Genomic DNA, 14,405 nt, shown 5'->3' on the forward strand with positions numbered 1-14,405 from the left:
CCGGCCGGTGGGGAGCGAGCCCGCCCGCCTCCTTCCCACCCCGCCCGCAAGGCCAGGTCTCTGCGCCGAGCACGCCGGGCCCGCGGCCGGCGCTCCGGGCCTGGGCGCGCGCTGCTCCCGGACGGCCCCTACACAGCGCGGTCACCTGCCGAGCCGTCATCCCCGCGTCCGCCTGCGGCCGGCCCCACACAGCGGCGACGCGACGCGCGACCCGCTGAGCGCTGAGGCACCAGGGGCGTTACTACCTTGAGGGCTCCGTGCGCTTGTTAAGGCTCCTCCCGGGCACTCAGGGATTTATGTCTTCGGGGCACGGGGGTGTCCTTCCTGGTCCCCCTCCTCTGCCCTCCCTCCCCTTCTCGGCTGTTGGGCTCCTTCTCTCCACTCCCAGTTGCACAGAGTCGAGCTGCGTTATTTAATAATCCTCCTGCTCCTCCTGCCTGCGCCAGCAGAGCTGCTCTGCCCGAGCCACCGCTTCCCAGTCAGTCATGTTGAGAGAGAGAGAGAGAGGGGGGGAGAGAGAGAGAGAGAGAGAGAGAGAGAGAGAGAGAGAGAGAGAGAGACAGAGAGAGAGGCGGATTGGCAGTAGGTCGGCGACTATTTGTGGTGAGGGAGAGAAGAGCAGAGCAAGAGGAGGGCAGGGGAGGGACGTGGGGAGGCGCTTCCAAGTGTGTGAGTGCGCGGAGTGTGACTGTGTGGGGTGCGAGAGAGCCACCTCCCCGGCAGGCCGCGCTCCCGGGCTGTGAGGAGGGCGGGCCCCAGCGCGGCCTTTATACAAGGGGGAGTGGGGTGGGCTGGGCGGGGCGGCTTGGAGGGCGGCGCCCGGCCCATTGCGTCCGCCGGCTTCCACGCACGCATCCTCTGGCATCGACGCGCGCACACCCACTGCTGGCCCGCTGCTGAGTTTTCATTTTAGGGGCAGCAATATCCCACCGCGCTGACCTGGCCTTTTCCCCCAGCCCATCCTCGTGCTTACGTGGAGTTCAAGTGCATGGGCAGGTCAAGACTAGAGAATAGGGAGAGTCTGAAGAGATGTGAAGTGACTGCGGGGATGCTGGAAATAAATGCGCTGTATTTCTCCTCTCCAAGGTTCCGATGTTATCTTCTTTCTCTTCCTACTCTAAGGGAAGGAATTATCAGATTCTTTCTCTGCTTTTCCTTCTCACCCACACAATTCACATCCTGACAAGTGTCTTCCTTCCTCAGTAACAAGAAAAGAAACCTGGCTTCTTTCCTTTAAGCAGGTCACACCTCCCAGAAACCATTTGCAGCAATCAGTTCTGTAAGATAATGGAAGCACTGCGACTGTGTCCGAGAGTGGAACTTGTGTTCCTACAAGGAAGGTCCTACACAATACAGGCATTACAAGAGAACCAGCTACCAATTTGACATCATTTGACTGATGGTCCCCTGGAGAACATTTGCCAGTTTAGATATCGAAAAGACTTTTGATGCATGGTTCTGTTGCCTACATAATTTATTTTCCCTTGATCCTCTCTCCCCTTGCACTGCCTCATTTCCTTTCAGGTTTCCACTGAGTCCTGAACTCTTTCCCATCCATCCCCTTCTTTATCTCCACTCCAGTATATTTATGCCTTTAGCAGGCAATACAGCAAATGTAGTGCATTTAATTCCGTGTGTGTGTGTGTGTGTGTGTGTATGTGTGTTTGCGCGGGCGCGCACTATTTTTTTTAACCCATTCTGATAGAATGTAGGACCATTTCTAGGTAGAAAATACATCCCCAATATTAAGTTTGTACACCGACATCACCTCCCTTACCTCCTTCCCAGATTACAAGATGTTGTGGTCAGGTGCACTGAGGTATTAAGAAACAACTTCCAGAAATCAAGTGATCTACACTTTTTTCAAGTGTGTAATTTAACTGGCTATGATCTAACTTCTGAAATGTGGTTATATTGGGAATAAAAGCAAGATGTACTTTTTAAATGAATCTGAGTGGTCAATGTATATTATCGCATGGGGACAACTCTGCTTTTGGGAGACAACTGTAGGAAACATATTTCATAAATTAGACAAAAGGAAGATAAGATTTAGGAGACTACGGAGGAGGCGGCAAGGTTGACAATTCAGTTGTCGTATCTTCTTCCATGGCTTGTGACCATTGTACATCTTCAGGGTTTTGTCATATGCTGGCACCTTATATATTCTCTATATATTTTACCCTTTCACATTGATGTTCCTCTCTCCTAATTCTTCAATCTCTCATACAGAGTTTAGCAAACATTAAAAATGATTTAAGCATGTGATCAAGACCTAACGAAGAAGAGATATTAAGCAGTGTGATAAAAACAAAGTGATATTGGAAAGAACAGCAAAGTTGGGACAAGTGCGTGAATATGTCAATAATATAAATATATAGGCCATTAAAGCTTCTTTGATTAAGTACTGGAAAAATGAATGGACTAACAAAGCATATTGGGATTGATAGTGTGCCATATGGGACAGCTATTATTATTTCCCCAATTTTACAGACCAGGAAAGTTAAATTTTGAAAGTGTGTGTGGATAACCTAAGATGATACAAAGAGTAAGTAATATCACTGGAATTCAACCTGTCTTATTCTACTGTCCATATCACCTCCCATTCAGAAGGCCTGGCTTAGTTAAAAATCTCAGGAGTTTCCTTAGAAATTTCGTTTGTGAAATAAGCTGACCTACAATCCGTTGGCATTTTTATTCTACCTCCCTCCTTCTTATTACAATGCAAGAGCAATTTATGAAATGTTAGTATTGTTTAGGGCTGGTCAATGATTTGAACAGTCTTAACATACTTGAACTCATAAATGGAAAAAGAAAACTTTCCTACGCAGTCTTTTCTGAAAGAAACCTGGTGTCATTGTAAAAGGTAATTTTGTAGAGGAGGTATTACTGAACGTTTGCATCTAGTGAATAAATTTGTGGTTTGAGACCTGTAAACAGACATTTTAAAAGGTTATATCCTCCTAAAAGGATGATATTCAATCATATTCAGCAAATTTGTGGTGTGTTCAGTGTCCTGGTTCTCTATTTAATTGCCATTAGTAACAATAATTTGATTATGACTCTATATTGAATACTTCAAGATTATATATCAGACCAGATATTTCAAGGGCATTTATGGTAACCACAACAGATTGTAATTTTTACACTCTCAGTTCCATTCATAATTACTGAGAACCATGAAAATCTGTCAATTGCCTTTATTCATTAAGGCATTACATGAAGCCGACATTTCTTGCTTAATTTTCTGACAATTTTTCTTTTCAAATAAAGGCTAGAATTTATATGCACTAGACCAGAAAGACATGTGAAACATATAACTTAAAACATACTCCTGAAAAGTTTATTCATTTTAATGATTTTGTATTTTTGTTGAAAAAAATCTGCACTAGAAACCCCATTTATAAATTATAATGAACCACATTTTAGAAGTTAAGTAAATGAATCATTCTCTTTTAAGATTGTTTAATGTTTCAAGTAGAATTCCCCACTTTGCAACACTTTCAATGATACAATTTTTGTTGTGATAGGAAAACAGAAAGTTAATGACTCTTTCCAATTTGTTCATTTTCATCTCATGTATGCTTGCTGCTGTTTGGTTCCCAAGTGCATTTAACTGGCAAGTTCAATGAAGATTTGGCATTGCACCATTTGATGAAAGCAGAAAAATTAGGTTGCCAATTACATATGTGCCCCTTATGTGCACTGAATTCCCACTGAAGTGATGAGCCAAATTAGAAATTCCTCAGTAGTAGTACCTAAAAAGTAAAATTAGAGCCCAGGGAAGGAAAGGGAGATTTTTTTTCCCCAACCCTATTACTAGTCTAAGACATTTTAGAAAGAGAATTAACTTTAATACATTTGTAAAGCAATGTTTGTAAATGGAGTGTCATTAAACATTTTTAAATTGCATCTCTTTTGTTCTTTCTGAGCTATGTTATGTTTCTTTGATTTACTTTACACTCTATCTTGATTAGCCAATCATTATGAAAAAATATATGAAGACCATTTCCTCCAGTTGTTTTAGCCTAATGGAATAAAAAAATTCCAGAAAATATTACGCATATTGTATTAGCATTCTGGATTTCTTTCATATTACTAAGAGGTAAATTATCCTTCTGTGATGACTTTTGTAACATGAAAGTGGCATTATTAGTATCTTAGAGCAACAGGACTAGTTAATTGACATCAAGGCTAAAACTGGCAAGACAAGGACTGATGAGAAAATGTGAGATAGGAGATGTGCAGATTGACTCAGCTGCAGTTCTAGGTCCAGAGAGCACAGAAAAACTCAATCTTAATGTAGAAAACTCTTAACTGGGCAACCTTCCAGGTAGACAAGGCAGAGTAAACAAGACTTTAAATAGAATTATTCTTCAGATATCTGATAGTGGTGACTATACTTGGTAAATTGTCTTTTTGCTGTGAAAATTCTGCCCAGTGGCAGGACAGCAAGATCTATTCATGAGGAAATCAAGGCAGAAGCTAAACTCAGGTGACTGGGTCAAAACAGTGACTGCATGAACTGTCTTTGATCAGGAAACTCCACAAGACACCTCGGATTCATGCTGTAGGACAAACTTGGGAGCAAGACTATAAAGGTGAATGTAAGCCACTGTCCTTGCATCTTGGCTACCATGTCCCACATTTACCAAATGATGTAATTCTAAGCCCATTTTGTGGGCTAAGAGGATGGATAATGGAGGACATGGAGAGGCATCTCTTACCCAGCAACTGAAGTAATCCTGAATTTCCAGGAAGACTACCCAGTTTAGGGAGCTGAACAAATTTTTTTTTTTTTTTTTTTTTTTTTTTTTTTGAGACGGAGTCTCACTCTGTCGCCCAGGCTGGGGTGCAGTGGCCGGATCTCAGCTCACTGCAAGCTCCGCCTCCCGGGTTCCCGCCATTCTCCTGCCTCAGCCTCCTGAGTAGCTGGGACTACAGGCGCCCGCCACCTCGCCCGGCTAGTTTTTTGTACTTTTTAGTAGAGACGGGGTTTCACCGTGTTAGCCAGGATGGTCTCGATCTCCTGACCTCGTGATCCGCCCGTCTCGGCCTCCCAAAGTGCTGGGATTACAGGCTTGAGCCACCGCGCCCGGCCGCACAAATTTCGAATAGTGTATAGATTTGTCAAAATAAAAATGATTTCCATTTTACATAACATCATTAGCCCAGAATTTCACAATATAAGAGAGGCTTTATATAAATGACAAAAACTAGGAAATACATTTTTCACATTTAAGTAGTGAAATGTGGTGAAAGGAGGCAAGAGCTAACAACATTAATGTTCTCTGAATTTAAGCCTGTCTGTTTATTAAGGGAGGAAAACTGTGTTAAAATAATATTTATTGACATAAAACAGAAAATTTTATAAACAGATCCACCATTAGAAACTTTTATATAATTTTCACATCTTTGTTTCTCTTTATTTTTTTAATTAATCAATTAGTTTTTTTGAAACAGAGTCCCACCATGTTGCCCAGGCTGGTCTCGAACTCCTGGGCTCAAGGGATCCTCCACCCTCAGCCTCCCAAAGTGCTGGGATTACAGGCATGAGCCACTTTTCTCTTTCCAAATGTGACTAATGACATCTTTGGGAATATAACATCAGGATTTCATACTTTCACATGGAATACTTTTGTTAGGTTTAAATACAGTAGTTCTCTCTTATCCTTGGGGGATCTATTCAAAGACCCCCAGTGAATGCCTGAAACCATAGACAATATCACGCACACACACACACACGCACACATATAAGGAATAAAAACATTTATATATACACATACATACACACACACATATATATATTTCTGTGTGTGTGTGTGTGTGTGTGTGTGTGTGTGTGTGTTTCTGCTCTGATAACCAAGAGGGCTACTAAATGACTAACAAGCAGGTAGTATGTACAGCTGGATATGCTGGACAAAGGGATGACTCACGTCCCAGCATATGGAGTGGGAAGGAGTGAGATTTTATCGCATTACTCAAAATGGCACACAATTTAAAACTTATGAATTGTTTATTTTTGGAATTTTCCATTCAGTATTTTTGGACTGCAACATTCCTCAGGTAGCTGAAACAGCAGAAAGTAAAACCGTGGATAAGCGGGGACTGTTGTACTATTTTTTCTGATTGTAATATTTTAAAAAGTTAACCCAATTAATTGATTAATTTCTTGATGGCTATGGGTTATATAATCAAAGTGAATTTTTTTAATTGGGCTTTTGAGTTTTTCTGATAGTCCCTAGGCATCTATGTGGTTGTAGGCATTTCATTAAAATGAATAGGACTAGACACATTTTAAAATAAAACATCATTTAAATCATACCTAAAAATCGCATATTGATAAAATCTGAAACTAAAACTAAATCTGGATATACAAATGTAAATAGATATAACCATAGAAAACATGAAACAAACTGTAATAGTATTTTGGTACTACTTATATATATAATAAAAGTAAACAATGCTAATAAAATAATCTAAACCATATTAAACCAGTACTACAGCAGGTTGGAAACTGGTCTTACCATCTGTCACTTTCTATACTGGCAGTTTCACAAATGAGATCTCTCTTTAACAAAACATCACAGCAGGAGATACAGACATGTGAATTGTAATTAAAATGTGAAAAATGCATTTCCTAGTTTTTGTCATTTATATAAAGCTTCTCTTATAATTGTGAAATTCTGGGCTTATGACATTATATAAAATGGAAGTCATTTTTATTTTGACAAATCTATACACTATTCGACCAAAATTTTAACTTTAGAAATGAATGCATATGCTTTCATGAATTGAAGTGTGGTTTCCTTATGTCTGGTTCACTCAGTAGTGAGATTCAATTATTTTTTAATCATCCAAGTATAGAAGATGAAGAGGAATAATTTGTATATATTTATGCAGTCTAGATCGTCTAAGAACTAATGTTATTGCTTTTTATATTTATTTATCATGATATTCTGTAAATAAAAACAATATTGAATTCTATCCATTTTCTGGGAAAAAAAAAAAAGCCAAAATCATACACTTAATTCTGTGATAGAAAAACTGCCTACATTTTATATCTGAGTGAATAATAGTTTTATAGTTTCTTAGCATTTACATATCAAGCAAACCAAAATACAAAGTGTATGAAATGTGACTACTATTAACGTTATAAACATTTAAGTGTTAAAGAAAACAATAGTGGTGCATTTCAATTTTTTCACGTTAACTAAGGTTAAAAATAGCACATTTATATTCAAATAGCTCCCAATTTTTATTCTCACTGCCTATTTTTAACATCTTGGGTGTTTTCTCAAAATTTAAGTTAATATTAAAGTTAGCAGGTGTTCTTAACATTTGTTATTCGGGGATTTATTATTCAAACACATTCATATCCCTAACCTACACTGGGATGTAACAATGCTTTTTTTTTTTTTTTTTTTTTTTTTTTTTTTTTTTGCACTTTCAACTTTCCCTCAAATGTTAACACTTTAAAAACAATGACTATTGAGATAGGAGTGAGTCATTACATCACTGTGTAATCTTATGTTTCAAATATGGCTATCACAAGTATTGCATCTCATACACTTCTTACAATGTAATGTTGAAGATGCTCTGAGTGGTCAGTTATGCTTCTCCCTCTTAAGCCTTAACAGACCTTTGTGAGGGCCTTAACCAACAGAATATGATGAAAATTATGTTATGTAATTTCCTAGGCTAGGTCATAAAGCTGCCATTTATTTTCTCGTTGTTCTCTTGAGACTCTTCCTCTTGGAACTTAACCACCTGCTGTAGGGAAGCCAAGCAGCCTGTGTAAAGGCCCATATGAAGAGAAAGTAAAGCCTCCAGCCATTATCATCCCACATACAATGAGCACCAATTTGCCAAACATGTAGGTGAGCCATCTTGGAAATAGATCCTTCAGCTCTCAATTAATGTACTCCAGCCAACCATGTGGAACAGAGGCAGGCTGCATTAGCTTTCTACTGCTGCATAACAAATTACCACAAACAAAGTGGCTGAAAATAAATGCCAGCTTGTTAGATCACAGTTCTGTAGTTAAAGTCTGGCAAGGTGCGGCTAGTTCTTTGCTCAGTATCACAGGCCTGAAATCAAGGTGTTATTTAGGCTGAGTTCTCATCTGGAGGCTCTGGGGCATAGAGCCACTTCCAGGCTCATTCTTCAAAATTTAGTTCCTTTCAGTTGTAGGATTAGGTCTCTGTTTCTTGACACACGGCTCCCACTATTGTCAGCCAACAACAGCAGCTTCAAATCTTCATGTTCTAAATCTGTTAGTTCTTCTTCCACCAACCAGATTAAAACTCTCTGTCTGTAAAAGAGTCATATGATTAATTTATTAATAGGCCCACCCTGATAATCTCCCTATCTTGAGGTCAACTGTGCCATATAACAGAACTATTCACTTAAGTAAAATGTATTATGCATTATGGTAACAGGTTCTAACTACATTGAAAAGGAGGGGATTATACAAGGGTGAGGGTTATTTGAATTCTGCCTATTACACAAGCTTTTCCCTAAGTCTTTAAATCCCACTAGGCTATAAGCCAGTGGTAGGCCCATGACTTATTTGCTTGTTATTATATACCCAGTGACTTGTAGAAGCAAAATAATGGGTGCTCAGGTGAAACAAGGAGTGGAGTATGTGACTGCGGATTTATTCTTTATATGATTTCCTGCAAATCATATGCAATAGAGACACATTATTGCCATTCCTTTGAGAGCCTTCATTTTCCTTCAGACTACTGACAATCTTTTGTCTCTGATTATCTTTCATAAGTTATCTGTTTTCTGAACTAACTTTAAATATGAATGTTGCAGCCTAAGCATAATGGAGGAGCATATTCGCTAACCTGATACATGAGAATTATTTCAAGATCTATTTTAATTGTTAATTTCTCACCAATATTGTATTGTTTAGTAGTAGAAAACATCTTTATTTGGAATCATAGAAAAGTAAAATTTGAAGGAACCTTGGTTATTCAACAAATTTGCACTGAAGATGCTAAACCACACAAATATTAGGGATACCAAAATGGGAGAAATCTTTTCCTATTGAGATGGTCATTGCAGAATACAATATGAAGTACAATACAAAAGGTACACTAGCAGTTACTCCTTGGTTTCAGAGAACTCACAACCTGATCATAGACATACTGCAACAAACAATCACAGTAGCTGAGTCTCAGTCTATTTTACTTTGGTGGATTCTGGATTGGAGTTGTTTTATACTGTGTCATCTTGTGAAACTTGTGTTTCCTAGAAATCTCTTCTTAGTATGGTTCTGAATTAGGATTGGCCAGAAGAGAAGTCTTCATGAGATTTGGAAGAAAAGAAAATAAAAGGACAGCTTTATTACACATTGAAGATCGTGTATGGAACCAGGTTCTGTTTTTGCTCCTGCTCCTTGCTGATCTGCTAGCTCACCTCACTGATTTGTGGCAGCAGCTGCATCTGAAGTTCCCTCCACTCCTGAGAGATCTTAATCCTCTTAAAATGTGCATGTACAAATGTGAAGAGTGCCAAGAACTACTGCATTATCACTTGTGTTGTTGATATTGGAGGTGGTTAGAGATAGATGTAGAGAGAGATTGTCTTTTGGGGTCCAAAATATCCAGTTTGTCCCAGCCAATCCCAAGTCCACAGATAGATTTTCTTCACAACTTTCCATTCTGCTGATACTAGTGGCTTTAAGCTAGCCTTAGTTGCATGGCAACAAATTTGCATAGACATCTTTTAAGCTCCCACAGTTGCATATGGTCCAATCCCTGTAATAAACATCTTATTCAATATCATTTATATTAGCTCTGCTTCTCTGATGGAACATTCACTTACATGGATATATTTTGCAGAAAGAACCAAAACAGCTCTGATGATTGGAGGCAGATGATGGGGAAAGACAAGAGACAAAGGTGAGTATTTCATAAATCAACCTCATAATTTTGATCATCTATTTAAAATATGTATTCAATTTTAAGCTTCTAGGATACCAAAGTTCCTTGGTTTTACTCCTAACTTTCTCTCTCTGTACTTTCTACTCTTCTTTTCTATATTCTACTCACATCCATGACCTCTATATTTGGAGTGTTCCAAGACTCAGGATTTCAATTTCTGTTTTCTATCCATTACTCATTTCTTTGGTGAGCCCATTTAAGCTCTGAGTTTTGATGTCATCTGAATGCTGATGACATCCAAATTTGTATCTCCAGTCCTGAACTCCTAATTCATGTCTAATTGCCCACTTGACATCTCTGCATGTAGGAGCATCTCAAACTTAACATATTCAAAGCCTCCTGGAATTCCTTTCAAAAACCTGTTCTGTATGTAGTCTTCATTATCTCAGCCAATGGAAGCTCTAGTCTTCCAGTCACTTGTGTTGAAGACCTTTAGATTATTTTTAGCTTTTCTTTTTCTCTTATAATGTACATCTAATGTGTTCCCGAATCCTGTTAGCTTTATCTTCACATGACATGCAGTATCCAACCACTTCTCAAAACTTCCACGGCTGTGAACTGGTCTAAGCCACCATCATCGTTTATCTAGGTATTTCAAAGGCCTTATAACTGATTTCTGCATCTACCTTTGCCCTTCGCAGTATATTCTCAACTCTGCAGACAGGGTTATCATCTTAAAATCTGTCAGATCATGCCACTGTCTGGCTTCACATCCTCCAATGACATCCCATCTCACTGAGAGTAAACATCATTACATGACCCATCCCTCACCACTATATATTGTTGCAGTTCTCTCTGTGGAATCTCCTGCTGGGTCATGCAGGGACCTTCCTTCCTTCCTTTCTGACTTTGCTCAGATGTCACTTCATTGATGCCTTCCCTGGCCATTACATGTAAAATAGTAACTTCACCCCATGCTTACATTCACATCCCCTTCCAAGCCCGCTCACCTGCTTTGTTTTTCGTTGACATTTATCACTATCTAAAACACTGCTTATTCTATGTATTTATTATTGTTTAATGTATTTATCCTCCAGTAATATAAAAGATACTGAAGACAGAGATATTTCCAATTTCCTCTGTGCCTAGTGCAGTGACTTACACACAGGACCCTCAATAAATATTTGTTCAATAGGAGAATAAATCACTGATAAAACCACAAAACCATATATTAAATGCAAGAAGCACATACAAGAAGTACAACAGGGGGCAGAGAAGGTTTCAAATGCTCTTTGTTGACTTTTCTGAAAAGCAAGAACAAATTCTTACCATTTTGAACACATTTTGAAGAGACTTTTGTATGGGATTTTTTTTTTCTGCTAAATCTTGGTGTTTATGAGTCATGTGGTAACTGAGAAATTTATCTTCACAGTGATTCTAAAAGCAGATGGCATTCATTCATTTATTCATTCAGTCCATGTATTCACAGAAACAGAACCAATAGGGTATAAAAATATATACACACATATAAACCTGAGAAGATTTATTATGGTAATTGGCTCACAGAAGTATGAAGGCCAAGAAGTCCCATCATCTGCCATCTGCAAACTTGAAGAACCAGGAAAGCTGATGGTTTAATTCTGCCCAAATATGAAGGCCTGAAAACCAGAAGCATCTGAGCGCAGAAAAGATGATGTTCCAGCTCAAAGAGAGCAGTTTTACCCTTCCCCCTACCTTGTGCTTGTATTCTATTTGGGCCCCAAACGGAGTGGATGATGTCTGCCCACATTTTTGAGGCTGATCTTCTTTATTCAGTATACTGATTTAAATGCTAATCTCTTCCAGAAACTCCCTCACAGACAAAAAGTAATAATGTTTTGAGGCATGAGTAGTCCTGCCTAGTTGGGTTGTTGTAATTTTCACTCACTTTAATAACGGGGCATGATAATATTAAGAGACACCTTAAGGGATCTCCTGTGTTTCACGCATTCTCCTACTTACTACCATTGTGGAGTGGTAGTCCATTTCCCTTGACAGTCTGTATCAATAACCTCAGTCAACACCACAACTCTCTTCTAGGCCTGTTGACTCAGAAGCATTAGAAGTTGAAAGTGGTCTAGTGTTGGTCTTAATTTCCAGTTCAATGAAATTATTGTTGTGTCCCCTGGTGGAAGCATTCTTCCCTCTGAACTAAGACCTCTAGACCAGCAGAGCATAAATTCTTGAGAACAGGGAACAAAACTTTTTTGGTGAGCCTCTAGAGGTGATGGTGAATGATGCCACTCCCATTTTCCCCACTGATTCTGGACCTAGCTGTTGGAGAAACAGCACTTTATATTGAATGATGATTCAGAGCATATACAGCCTCCTGAAGAATCTTGCTCCAGCTCTGCAATATATTGCACCTAGCTGGCACTGTAATTGAGTCTTCAATAGGCCATTTCACTGTTCTATCAAGCCACCTGCTTCAGGATGATGGGGAACATGGTAAGACCAATGAATTTTATGAGCATGGGCTCACTATCATTCTTCTTTTGCTGTAGTGTGTTCATTGATCAGAAATGATGCTGTGTGAAGAACCGTGATAATAGATAAGGCATTTTGCAAGTAAATAGATGGTAGTTTTGTCAGAAACATTGCAAAGAAAGCAAACCTGTAAACCCATATCCAGAGTGTCTAGTCAGTAAGGCTACCCCTTCCATGATGGAAGTGATCCCATATAACCAATCTGCCACCTGGTAGCTGGCTGATCTCCCCAAGAAACTGTGACATTACCAGGGGTTCTGTGTTGGTCTCTGCTGCTGGTAGATTGGTCACTCGGCAGTGGCCATATTCAGGTCAGCCTTGGTGGGCAGAAGTCTATGTTGCTGAGTCCATGCATAACCTATATCTCTCCCACCACAGCCACGTTTTTCATGAGTCCATTGGGCGGTGACAGGGCTGACCAGGGAAAATCTCACTGATATTCTTAGAAAGGGTCATCCTACTCACTTGATTATTAAAATCTTCATCTGCTGAGTCTACCTATTGTTGAGCATTTATATAGGACACACGTATCTTCATGGGTTTTGGGGGGTTTTGGTCTGTTGAGAGGTCTCTCCACATACTTCTTCCCCAGATTTCTTTACCACTTATTTTTCAATCATATTCCTTCCTAGGCCCTGACCATCCAACCAAACCATTGGCTATAGCCCATTAATTGGAATTTAATCTCACATCTGACTGTTTCTCTTTCCAAGCAACGTGCACAACTAGGTGCATAACAAGATGTTTTGCCAGCTGGGAAAATTTTGGTCCAACAGTGTCCTTCAGGGATGACCTGGAGAAGAGACGCAGTGCTAGAGCTGTCCACTTTCAGGTGGTCCTTGCATATCATATAGAACCATCTATAAACCAGGCTCGAGTCTTGTAAACTACATACTGAAAGGAGTAATGCACTTTTTTGCTATGTTGTGGTCAACAATGAACTGCATTTACAATGGTGGTCCCATAAGATTATAATAGGGCTGAAAAATTCCTATCACCTAATGACTTTGTATCTGTTGTAATGTGGTAGCACATTATTCAAATTTGTGATGTTAGTGTAAACAAATGTACTATGCTGCCAGTCATAGTCATATAAAAGTGTAACACATACAATTATGCAACATAAACAATTATGTAACATATATAATACTTGATAATAGTAATGAACAACTGTGTTACTGGTTTACGTATTTATTTTTAATCATACTTTAGAGTGTACACCTTCTACTTATAAAATAGAGGTTAACTGTAAAACAGCCTCAGGCAGGTCCTTCAAAAGATATCCAGAAGAAGGCATCGTTATCATAGGAGATGACAGCTCCATGCATGTTATTGTCCCTGAAGACCTTCCAGTGGGAGAAGATGTCAAGGTGGGACACAGGGGTATTGATGATCCTGAGTCTGTGTAGGCCTAGGCTAATGTGTGTGTTTGTGCTTTAGTTTTTCACAAAAAAATGTTTAAAAAGTAAAAAAAAAAAAAAAAAAGTTTAAAATAGAAAAAAGTTTACAGAATAAGAATACAAAGAAAGAAAATATTTTTGTACAGCTGTATTTGTTTGTGTTTTAAGCTGTGTTATTACAAAAGAGTCAACAAGTTAAAAACATTTAAAAGTTTACAAAATAAAAACATACAGTGAGCTAAGGTTAATATATTATTGAAGAAAAAAATTCCTAAAATAAATGTAGTGTAGTCTAGCTATATAGTGTTTACAATGTCTACAGTAGTAGATAGCAATGTACTAGGCCTTCATACTCAGTCACCACTTACTCACTGACTCACCCAGAGAACTTCCAGTCCTGTAAGCTCCATTCATGGTAAGTGCCTTACATGGGTGTACTACTATTTTTTATCTTGTATAACATATTTTTATTGTACCTTTTCTAGGTTTAGATGCACAAGCACTTACCATTGTGTTACAATTGCCTACAGTATTCAGTACAGTAACATGCAGTATAGGTTTGTAGCCTTATATATAGCCCAGGTGT

At 39.0% G+C, this 14,405-nt stretch overlaps 1 protein-coding gene across 6 annotated transcripts in view; it reads right to left on the reverse strand.

Moving 5' to 3' along the window:
• Window positions 1–706, reverse strand: part of CCSER1 (coiled-coil serine rich protein 1) — a 1,438,304-nt gene extending 1,437,598 nt beyond the window's left edge. For 2 of the 6 annotated variants that reach the window (XM_050790441.1, XM_050790440.1), the window contains exon 1: window positions 246–701. The gene's annotated coding sequence lies outside the window, so the exon portion shown is untranslated. Of the gene's footprint in view, window positions 1–245 lie in introns of all 6 variants that reach the window. The other 4 variants (XM_050790435.1, XM_050790438.1, XM_050790439.1 and 1 more) reach the window with 4 other exon arrangements.
• Window positions 707–14,405: the final 13,699 nt, after the last annotated feature.

Source organism: Macaca thibetana, chromosome 5 (genome assembly GCF_024542745.1).
Source record: "Macaca thibetana thibetana isolate TM-01 chromosome 5, ASM2454274v1, whole genome shotgun sequence".
Lineage (NCBI taxonomy): Eukaryota > Metazoa > Chordata > Mammalia > Primates > Cercopithecidae > Macaca > Macaca thibetana.